Raw genomic sequence first — 11,757 nt, 5'->3', positions numbered from 1 at the left:
GGTCGTATAAAAAAATATGATCGAAATGCCCTGTGCCTCTTTATTGAGCACAAAATTATAATAATACAGTAATTTTTGTTTTACCTATTTGGAACAAATTAGGAATAAAATTATCAATGTATGACGTTAAATAAAGAAAATATTTGTTTTATAACCTAAACATGAACATAAATTTCATTTTCAGCCAATACCCAAACTTTAATAGAAAAAAAAAATAAATACGTCAGATCTTAAGTAAACAAATAAAGTATCAAGGAAAATAAACAAATTACGTTGGGTTGAATGACAAGGCGCATTTTTGTCGTTAAAAAAACATATTTGACCATATCAGTTTCAAACGGAAATGCGTAAGATATATTTTTATAATGAATCTTCTTTTTACTAATGTACTTATTTACGTCTTTTAGTTAAAAAAAAAATCTAAGTGACAATTAACATTAAATTTAACATTACATATAAATTGTATTTTAATTTATTAAAATATATCATCTTCTTTACCATAAAGTGAAAAACAAAAACCAACGTCAATTTAAAAAAAAAGTCAACCATCAAAATTAAAACAAAATTCCAATAGCAAATAAAAACTGTAGCAGATAAATATGCTCATGCTTCTAATCAGTTTCAAGTAAACAATTTAATATTTAAAGACAAAACTAATTTTCTTAATATCAAAAAATTACAAAATCATAAAGGTATTTAACTAATAATAAAAGGTACACTATTTTTGGGTTCTTGCGAATAGTACCATCACTATAATTTTTTCTCCTCACCTAACTTAAGACATAAGTCGTGCTTTCTAACAGGGCTGGAGGCCCGGTTTCGACCCTAGCAGTAGCTGGCATCAATAGCGGAATAAGCCCGCCGCGCCGTCTGATTCAACAGTTAAAACAGCAACCATCCCAATCTTGAGAACAGTCTTTAGCATTACGCAAACTTTGCTTGTATTATTATTTAAAGCAATTTTAGAATAGCCTAATGCCATCATTTGAATTAATGATGTTTTTACTAAGACAATTGTGCCGTCGTCCGGGGTCTCGGGCTCGAGTCCCGGTGCGGTTCCTAGCGGGAGTGGCGGTTGCAAATGTAATGATTCCGGGTGGGCGCCAGACTAGTTCTGGTGCTAGTCGGTAGTTGGGTCGTGGGGTCGATTGCCCTGCGTGGCCCACTAGGACCGTCGGCGGTGTTGCGTGGGTTTGAGGACTTCCCTACTCGGCGGGGGTTGGGAATAGCAGGTTGAAAGAAGCGTACGCTGAAGTGAGGTAATAAATGACGTGCGTCATTTATTCGGTCGACAGTGGCTCTGGTGTAACGTTGCTGGTTACACGCCACGTCGTACAAGGGTTGACGTTACAAGATACAAATTACACAATTACACGCAACTGAGTCTGAGAGTTACTGAATTACCGTAGCACAAGTTTACAAAGGGAATGTTACACGAGGTGGCGTTAGACAAGTTTACGAATGTTACGTGGAGAGATGCGTCGAACAAGTTTACAAAAGAATTGTTACATGAGGTTGCGTTGCACAAGTTTACAAAAGAATTGTTACACGAGGTTGCGTTGCACAAGTTTACAAAGGAATTGTTACACGAGGTTACGTTGCACAAGTTTACAAAAGAAAATGTTACACGAGGGTGCGTTGCACAAACTTACAAAGAAATGTTACAAAGTCACTAATTATTCCGTATTATCGTGTCCCTAGGCGTTTCTGAGCCTGGTTACTCAACGAGGGGTGAGGGCGATTGGAGGCGGCCAATCCCGTAAATCTACGTATTGAGGCGGTGCTCGCGTCCACGGCAGTGGAGCGCGGACCGCAGCTAAATTCGCTCAAGAGTTCCCTTACGGGGAGTGTCAGCGCCGGAGCGACTGAGAATTAACAAAAGTTCTGTCCTCGGGAGTCGGCCCGTACCGGATAGTGCACCTACCCCGCGGACCAAGTTTGGTGCAGGGGGGGTGTGTGTGTGATATTTATGCGGCCGGATTAGGTCCTAAACCGAAAAGCTGGACCGGGTACACACGGAGAGATTATTAAAAGGGTCTGAAGAATGACTATATTTACCAGAAGTGAACTCGGTGTGGACAAAGGATGATGTCTCTCCGTGGGACGTGCGTCCGCCCCGGTCCACGAGTCGCGCTGTACTGGCGTCATGTCATGGCGTCCGGCCGAGGCTCGGTGGCCCTCGCGCCAGGGTTGACCTCATTACGTTAATTTCTGATCTGATAAGTTAATAAGAGAATTTAATGATGCTAAATTCTTATATTAATTATAAAGGCTGAATTAAGGTCATTTGCCCCTTCTATGAATTGAAAGTTAATATATTTAAGAATTATTATGTTTGAATTTTTTATACGTCACACCAGCGACTGTTCGTCTCTTGTCAGATTGCTCTGGTGGGGTTAATGACGCAACACAAGGTTTGAATAATTATGTCATAAGGTCTGGTTGATTGATTCAGGCAGAAGGCCGCCAGGGGTACACTCACACGCGTATTGCTGTAGTTACACACGTGAGTGCCCGGGCACTCCTACGTCGCACTTCCGTCAACCGACTTTAAATTACTACGTAACATAGTTTAATAATTAGTGTTTGTTTTTATACGTGGTTGATTGGAGTGACGGTCTGTTTATTTGGGGGAGGCCGGGTTCTACCTTAGTTGTTGGTGGCTCGCCTGACTCGGGTGGGCCATGGCTAGGGGCGCATTCCGTTAGCGGGGTGAATACTGGCGGTTGCAGGTCGGGCTTTAGGGTGGCCTTCGGTCGGACGACGTCAATTGTGTCTTTAATATTTAATACATACAAGGTTTTTCTATTTACTTTTTTTGTGTGTTATGGAGTGAAGTGACATAGTTCGTCTCTCGCGCTCATCGGGCCACCACCCAGGGAAGTCAAGTTTGTCCCACAGGAAACATCACTATATGCTACTGATTTTTTATTTCTGGTTACTATTATTCATCATCCTTAAAACTATTTCTTAATAATTCCCATATGTCCCTGAGTCATTTTACAGAATCAAGGCTAACTCGAGCACCTTTCCCGGGTGACCACGCCACGAGGTTAACCATATATGGGACTGGATGACTCCAGAGAGAAAATTAATGTATAAATAACTGACGCCAACCGCCGGTGCTCCCTCTGGTCCGCAAAGGTCGTTATGCCACAACAACCCTTGCTCCTATGTGCATCGAACACGCCCGAGCGTGATGTCCGCCGAGTGTGTGAAAGTGCGCCGCGACGAACACCAAAGCGATGTCAGCGCCCGGCCGGGTGTGGCAATGCACCTAATTAATTGTATAATTATTTTGTCAAATTAAAACAACTAAATTAATAACAATTTAAAAGAGGATTCATGTAAGGGAAATAATGTCTAATTGTTTTATAAGCATATATTGTGTAACTTGTCTTTAAGTCCAAAACTGGAGGGGTCGGTTTTCCCGCGTTCCACGTGGTTAGGCGCGAGGCCGCAGGGCGGTCTCGAACTCAGTTACCGTCGGGAGCTCGAAGGGGTCGGGCGCTCCGCGAACGTCGGGCCATCAACTTTCGCGCTTCATATCCATATCAGCAATAGTGTAAGTCTTTTAAAATCCTTAACTTGCTCGGCGCCGACCCCACCTCAGTCGCACGATATTTCGTGTGACTCGTAACTTATTAATTTTTATCCCGACAGGGAATTTTCTCATGTTCTACGTAATATCATGTCCAGTTTAAGGACAGCGTATAGTGTTACGCAGTTTTCGGCTTCATAGCCAGTTAATCGTTATTACCGTAGGCTTTTTGTAACGAGTGTTGTATGCTACTGACTAACTTTCGCTTTTTAATTATCATCATTCTAAACGTGTAATTTGTAACGTGTGTTTTAACTAAATAACTTTCATTTCCAAGAGACTTTTACGTGTACGTCTCCAGCTGGCGTGTCCACGTAATTTTAGAGACATTAATATTTCGTCGCAGGCTAGACTGCAAACAATCCTGAACATAGGAACTTCTCTACGTATTTACATGTCAGCCTAAGTTGTGGCAACACCAGTTCCGTGACTATCTGCCAAACCTTTCATAGGGACGAGAATCCACCGTTTCAGCTTGTCGATATTATTTTGCAATCTATCTTAGTCGCGCGCGCCGTTACGTTCAGAGATACGCGTGTCACAGCGGTCCGACAACGGACACGGCCAGTATCGGGACGAATAAGTGTATCAATACTGAATAAAGTGCAGTGTCCTGTAACTCGTTTACCATTCATTTACAAGGCGTCCTGGGTGGCCTGAACAGCCCAGGTAATTTCCGAACCGAGACGCGCTCCTGCCTGCAGCCACGAGGCCGAACCCCGTTAAAACCCTTTGAGATCTTTTACAACGCTAATATTTAATTAAAAAACTAAAACAGGCAGCGGGAGTGGCGTCATCACAAATACTCCTGCTGTCATCAACAAAGACAATTAAATTAACTCTATGTAGATTTATAGCTCTAGCAGCTGAGTCCGATTCATGTTTAAATTTTCAAAGTACCTACGCCAACAAGTATTGCCATCTCCAATCACCATCCTGCTAGTAAGACTGCAACTAGGGTGGTATTCATATTTATGTCTTAAGCAATTCTTTCGACAAGAAATTCTTATATGCATTCTTATTTAAATATTTGTGTGCCACAGACATTGCTTGAGATTGTCTCAAGAGATCGCAAACAAGACAGTCTTCATAAAGACCATCTTATGATAGTCCCATATTTCTTATTTCCGAGAGGGCATTCTCTTGTATCATAGTCGTTGCTTGAGAACACCATCGCGTAAGCATGTTTCATAGTCGCTGAGACCTTGCTTAAAATAATAAAAAAACTTCCTCACCTCAATATACAAACACACCTCAAATTCTGGGGTTTTCGTGTTCTGTGTGAAAAGTAGCAGAATATTTAACGAACGAGTGAAGTCGGCAAGGTTCGTATATGCTCATGTATTTTCGGCTGTCTTAAGCAATCGCTTTGTCAAGCCGGACGTACGTCAAACAAGCCGTCGCTTGAGCACGGACACTTCATGCAGCTTATCTTGTTCACTGACTATAAAACATGGATATTGAAATCGCTGCCTTGAGAAACAAGACGAACTTCGCCAAGATGAACTCAAGAGATTGCTCAAGACACGACTATCAATACCAGCCCTAGAACCAAGTTATTAGAGTAAGGAGTAATAAGCATAACATGTAATGTGTTTAAAAAGTAACAATACAAACTTGTTGGTGTTAGCCACATTCACGCTGACACAGGCTGGTGGTTTCCTGCGGAGTGCAGAGCCAATCGCCTGACATCTCAAGGTAACACCATGGTTAGACGTTGTTGCACGGCGAAAACTCTCTCAGTTAGAGCACCCTCCGACAGGGAGGTCAGTTATGGACCATTCGGCTCATGTGGCTTCCCGAGAGACATCACCCTATGTTAGAGAATGATGCTATGCAGCCTAGCCTGAATATTCACTTACCCAAGTACACCATGTTCGTAGAGTCACTTTTCTGCTCAGGCCTCATTGGGCTGGACATTTAGTCCCTCATGTTGGTATAGCTTTTACTGCCCTGAATACACTATGTGACATTCTTTGCTGTCCAAACACACATGTGGTCATGCATTGTCTTGTAAGCCCGTTTTCGAAAAACTGAAATTTATAATTTAGTGTATTTATTTCACGGTTAAATCTTCTTATTTGTTGCTAGTGTAGATGTTTGAATTTGTAGCATTGGGGTTGAGTTGATAATGCGTATATTTTTATATGCCTATATTAGTTTACAGTGGAGCTTATTCTAGCTTCATTATGTACAGACTCGTTTCTGGCTCATTGTAATAAAATTGTAAAGTGTTTCTTTTTGTAAACATAATTATTGTCATCATGTATGTGCTAAACTCACGAGCATGTAACATTACATTAGTAAACGGTGTAGTTATATTCTGTCACTGCAGTGTGCAGTGTTGATGTTTTAAATCAAAAGTAAAATGGGCATGACACGAAACATTATTGTATCATATAAAATTGTAAACCTCTCACGACAGAATTTTACCCCTTCAATACCAAAATTTTATTCGTAAGTATAGGTGCTGTGTGCCTGTAAGTGCTAGAATAGACACACATAAGATAAGTGGTGACATACTTATATTCAACATAATTTGAAATTGTTACTGTTTTTGTAAACTATTAAAGAGATTAATTTGTCGTAGAAGGAAAGCCACAATAATTTTTCACATAAATCTCGTGATGTGTCCGAAATAACCATAATGTGAAAATCAGTTCTCGATTTTCCACACTTCGCTGTGCATCAAGACCTTTTGGTCTCTCGAGAGTTCGCAGCATGAAGAGGATCATGCCATAAAAAAAATTCAATATTATGTACAACTGAGACATGCACAAAAGATAATTTTTGGCAGGTAATAAAATGATTAATGATAATAGTGGAAAGAGATCCTTTTGGCAGATTAAAAAAATGTTTTTGATGTTCGAATGTCAACTTTTAAAAGGTAGGTAGTTCGTAAAACAATAGTTTTTAGCATAATTATATTGTAACACATTTTCGAAAACAATTTTTTACAGGGTGACATAGGAATTTATAATATCATGTTACAACAAATAAAAATTTAATAATAGTTGGTAATGAAAACTGGTGACGTCGACCCAAGTGTCTCCTCGGCTCCCTCAGGCCGTTATGCCTCGTCAACGTCCTCCCTGTGTGTCCCCAGTGGAGTGCGACGGCCAGGGACGCACCCGCGTGCGCCCTAGCATGCCAGTGAGGGTTATGTCTGTGTATATATATTTGCAAACGATCAAGGGTCTTAAATGTAAATAACTTATTTATTCATTAATGTCTCGTGTATGTCTTTGTAAATAATTCAATAACTTTCTGAAGGGTTTCGCCGTAGTATGTAATCGCAGCCTGGCGCGCCGCGGGACGGAGCTCTCTCCCACGCCGGCCGATTTTCCCCTCCCTCCCCGCCACCCGCGGGCGCCGGCCCGCGGGCGAGCGGGGAGAGGCAGTCGCGTCCTGGTCTCGAGCGGAGACAGACGTGTTCGTTGCTCCGCGAGCCGCGCACGTTGCGCTCGGGATTGAACGTTCGCTCAGTCCGCAGTCGGTCACGGCAGCTGAGCTGCCACCGCGAATCAGCTTAGCATTGTTAACTTACGAGTCATCGGGAGACGTGTCTAGCGGGCCGTTTCTACAACGCGAACGTGGTGCTACGAGTCTCTGAACTTTTCGCCGTCCACGGAACATTACGTAACGGGCCGCGTATGTACAGCGTTCCGTCTTCGGGCCCTTTCTCACTGGGTCAGCCTAGCATTAATAAACTTTACGATTCGCGCCGAAACGTATTTGAGAACCGCCCCGTCATCAGGGAGTCCGTGTCGCCGTGGTAGGGCACTTGTTCCGCGACGGTTCCGCCAGGCTGCGGCAGGACTTTATAAGCGTTAATAAAAGACGGCTCGTGAAATTCGTTAATGCCGTGTTCTGCTTGCGACAACCTACCAACATTCCTCGCAATCACTTCACTCTCCCTCCAGGTCCCGCCTTTCCCGGTCCCGGCCACGTTGGCCTGGACCCACACCTCTCCGACGAGGGCAGTACGGGCATAACAGGACATTTATTTCAACGGGAAAACGGGGACCTGAAGCCGAGGGACGTCATTTGGCGCCCAACTAGTGTGGCCGTAAGCATACGCAAGCGCACGCAAGCGCACGCAAGCGCGCAGATGCAGGACAGGACGGAAGCAGGTGCGACCGCGCGGCGTGGGAGCGGCGCGAACTCGAGACGGCGCGCCGGCGCGCCGGCGGGAGATAACGCAGCGCGGGAACGGCGCGAACACGAGACGTTTCGGCGAGAGATACCGTGGCGTGAGAGCGACGCGAACTCGAGACGTTCGGCGTAAGATAACGCGACGTGGGAGCGGTGTGAACCGGAGACGGCGGGCGACGCGACAGGGATCGGTGGCGCGACAGATAACGTGTCGTGGGAGCGCCACGAACCTGAGATCGCGACGCAGCAGGGATCTTCGGTTCAAGATAACGCCGCGAGAGGAAGACACGGACTGAATTACCGAACAGAGACACTCCCGATAAACATGGACGACTTCCAGGAAGCGTACGAGACATGGGCGGAAACAGACTTTCCGGAGCCCGGCGAGTGCTGCGAGCACTTCGCAGATTACGAGTGCGGTTTCTGCTTTGAGTACCGGGCGTATGGTAGGACAATGTGCGGTGCGGACTCGTGCCCCGGCGGGACATCGGATGGGCGGATCTGCGGGACGTGCGGGAATCTGTGGCACAGGGAGTGTTCACAACTGGTCGCGCGAGAAGAGGAACGGACGTCCTGCTTTACGTGTGACCAGTGCCAAGCGAAACTGGGCGTGGGTGGTGCCGCAAGTGTCTCGACCGCGAAGGTCGAGTGGTCACACTGGGCGGGCGCCATCACGCTGCAGGAGTCGGCGATACTCCCAACGCCACTGCAACCGACGCCGCCGCCGACGCTGCCCACGACACCGCCGCCGACGCTGCCTCCGACACCGCCTCCAACACAGCCCCCGCCCTATGGGGTGGAGACGCCGAGCAGGACATCGCTGAAGACGGAGGAAGCCGCGCCCGTCCAGCCCCTGTGGTACGACTGGCACGCGACGTCCGGGTGGATACGGCAGGCCGACTCAGACACGCCGCCCCTGACGCCGCCGCCCCCAACTGCCGTAGGGGCTCACGAGGAGCCTACGCGGTGCGAACCGGCTGTGCTGACACAACCGCTCTGCACACACAAGGGCGTGCCGCGACCACTGTCACGTGGGCCACCTTTGACGCGACGCCGCCGCCATCTGCCGCGTGCGACGCGGAAGGTGCCACGCCCCTTCGGACTATCACGTGGGCCGCCTTTGACGCGACGCCGCCGCCTGCTGCCGCGCGCGACGCGAAAGGTGCCACGCCCCTTCGGACTATCAAGTGGGCCACCTTTGACGCGACGCCGCCGCCTGTTGCTGCGGGCGACGCGAAAGGTGCCACGCCCCTTCGGACTGGCACGTGGGCCACCTTTGACGCGACGCCGCCGCCAGTTGCCGCGCGCGACGCGAAAGGTGCCACGCCCCCTCGGACTGTCAAGCGGGCCGCCTTTGACGCGACGCCGCCGCCTGTTGCCGCGCGCGCCGCGAAAGGTGCCACGCCCCCACCACCTGTCACGTGGGCCGCCTTTGACGCGACGCCGCCGCCAGCTGCTGCGCGCGACGCGAATGGTGCCACGCCCCTCTGGACTGTCACGTGGGCCGCCTTTGACGCGACGCCGCCGCCAACTGCCGCGTGCGACGCGGAAGGTGCCACGCATCCTCGGACTGTCAAGTGTGCCACCTTTGACGCGACGCCGCCGCCTGTTGCTGCGGACGACGCGAAAGGTGCCACGCCCCCTCGGACTGTCAAGTGTGCCACCTTTGACGCGACGCCGCCGCCTGATGCTGCGGGCGACGCGAAAGGTGCCACGCCCCCTCGAAGTTACAAGTGTGCCACCTTTGACGCGACGCCGCCGCCTGATGCTGCGGGCGACGCGAAAGGTGCCACGCCCCCTCGAAGTTACAAGTGTGCCACCTTTGACGCGACGCCGCTGCCTGTTGCTGCGGGCGACGCGAAAGGTGCCACGCCCCTTTCGGACTATCACGTGGGCCGCCTTTGACGCGACGACGCCGCCAACTGCCGCGTGCGACGCGGAAGGTGCCACGCATCCTCGGACTGTCAAGTGTGCCACCTTTGACGCGACGCCGCCGCCTGTTACTGCGGGCGACGCGAAAGGTGCCACGCCCCCTCGGACTGTCAAGTGTGCCACCTTTGACGCGACGCTGCCGCCTGATGCTGCGGGCGACGCGAAAGGTGCCACGCCCCCTCGGACTGTCAAGTGTGCCACCTTTGACGCGACGCCGCCGCCTGTTGCTGCGGACGACGCGAAAGGTGCCACGCCCCCTCGGACTGTCAAGTGTGCCACCTTTGACGCGACGCCGCTGCCTGATGCTGCGGGCGACGCGAAAGGTGCCACGCCCCCTCGGACTGTCAAGTGTGCCACCTTTGACGCGACGCCGCCGCCTGATGCTGCGGGCGACGCGAAAGGTGCCACGCCCCCTCGAAGTGTCAAGTGTGCCACCTTTGACGCGACGCCGCCGCCCACTGCCGCGCGCGACGCGAAAGGTGCCACGCCCCTTCGGACTGTCACGTGGGCCACCGTTGACGCGACGCCGCCGACTGCTGCCGCGTGCGACGCGAAAGGTGCCACGCCCCCCCGGACTGTCAAGTGGGCCACCTTTGACGCGACGCCGCCGCCTGTTGCTGCGGGCGACGCGAAAGGTGCCACGCCCCTTCCACCTGTCACGTGGGCCGCCTTTGACGCGACGCCGCCGCCAGCTGCTGCGGGCGACGCGAAAGGTGCCACACCCCCTCGGACTGTCACGGGGGCTACCTTTGACGCGACGCCGCCGCCAGCTGCCGCGTGCGACGCGGAAGGTGCCACGCCCCTTCGGACTGTCATGCGGGCCGCCTTTGACGCGACGCCGCCGCTTGCTGCCGCGCGCGACGCAAAAGGTGCCACGCCCCTTCGGACCATCACGTGGGCACCTTTGACGCGACGCCGCCGCCCACTGCCGCGCGCGACGCGAAAGGTGCCACGCCCCTTCCATCTGTCACGAGGGTCCCGGACTCAGCAGGTCAGTTCTCCAGTGCCACGGCCTGGTGCTTCATGTCCATTTAATAAATGAGAGGCGTTGACGGACATAACGGCCTCGTCGGAGGGGGGGCATTTGACGTCGACCCAAGTGTCTCCTCGGCTCCCTCAGGCCGTTATGCCTCGTCAACGTCCTCCCTGTGTGTCCCCAGTGGAGTGCGACGGCCAGGGACGCACCCGCGTGCGCCCTAGCATGCCAGTGAGGGTTATGTCTGTGTATATATATTTGCAAACGATCAAGGGTCTTAAATGTAAATAACTTATTTATTCATTAATGTCTCGTGTATGTCTTTGTAAATAATTCAATAACTTTCTGAAGGGTTTCGCCGTAGTATGTAATCGCAGCCTGGCGCGCCGCGGGACGGAGCTCTCTCCCACGCCGGCCGATTTTCCCCTCCCTCCCCGCCACCCGCGGGCGCCGGCCCGCGGGCGAGCGGGGAGAGGCAGTCGCGTCCTGGTCTCGAGCGGAGACAGACGTGTTCGTTGCTCCGCGAGCCGCGCACGTTGCGCTCGGGATTGAACGTTCGCTCAGTCCGCAGCCGGTCACGGCAGCTGAGCTGCCACCGCGAATCAGCTTAGCATTGTTAACTTACGAGTCATCGGGAGACGTGTCTAGCGGGCAGTTTCTACAACGCGAACGTGGTGCTACGAGTCTCTGAACTTTTCGCCGTCCACGGAACATTACGTAACGGGCCGCGTATGTACAGCGTTCCGTCTTCGGGCCCTTTCTCACTGGGTCAGCCTAGCATTAATAAACTTTACGATTCGCGCCGAAACGTATTTGAGAACCGCCCCGTCATCAGGGAGTCCGTGTCGCCGTGGTAGGGCACTTGTTCCGCGACGGTTCCGCCAGGCTGCGGCAGGACTTTATAAGCGTTAATAAAAGACGGCTCGTGAAATTCGTTAATGCCGTGTTCTGCTTGCGACAACCTACCAACATTCCTCGCAATCACTTCACTCTCCCTCCAGGTCCCGCCTTTCCCGGTCCCGGCCACGTTGGCCTGGACCCACACCTCTCCGACGAGGGCAGTACGGGCATAACAGGACATTTATTTCAACGG

Source organism: Bacillus rossius, chromosome 1 (genome assembly GCF_032445375.1).
Source record: "Bacillus rossius redtenbacheri isolate Brsri chromosome 1, Brsri_v3, whole genome shotgun sequence".
Taxonomy (NCBI): Eukaryota; Metazoa; Arthropoda; class Insecta; order Phasmatodea; family Bacillidae; genus Bacillus; species Bacillus rossius.
Note: the sequence above shows the minus strand (reverse complement) of the source record.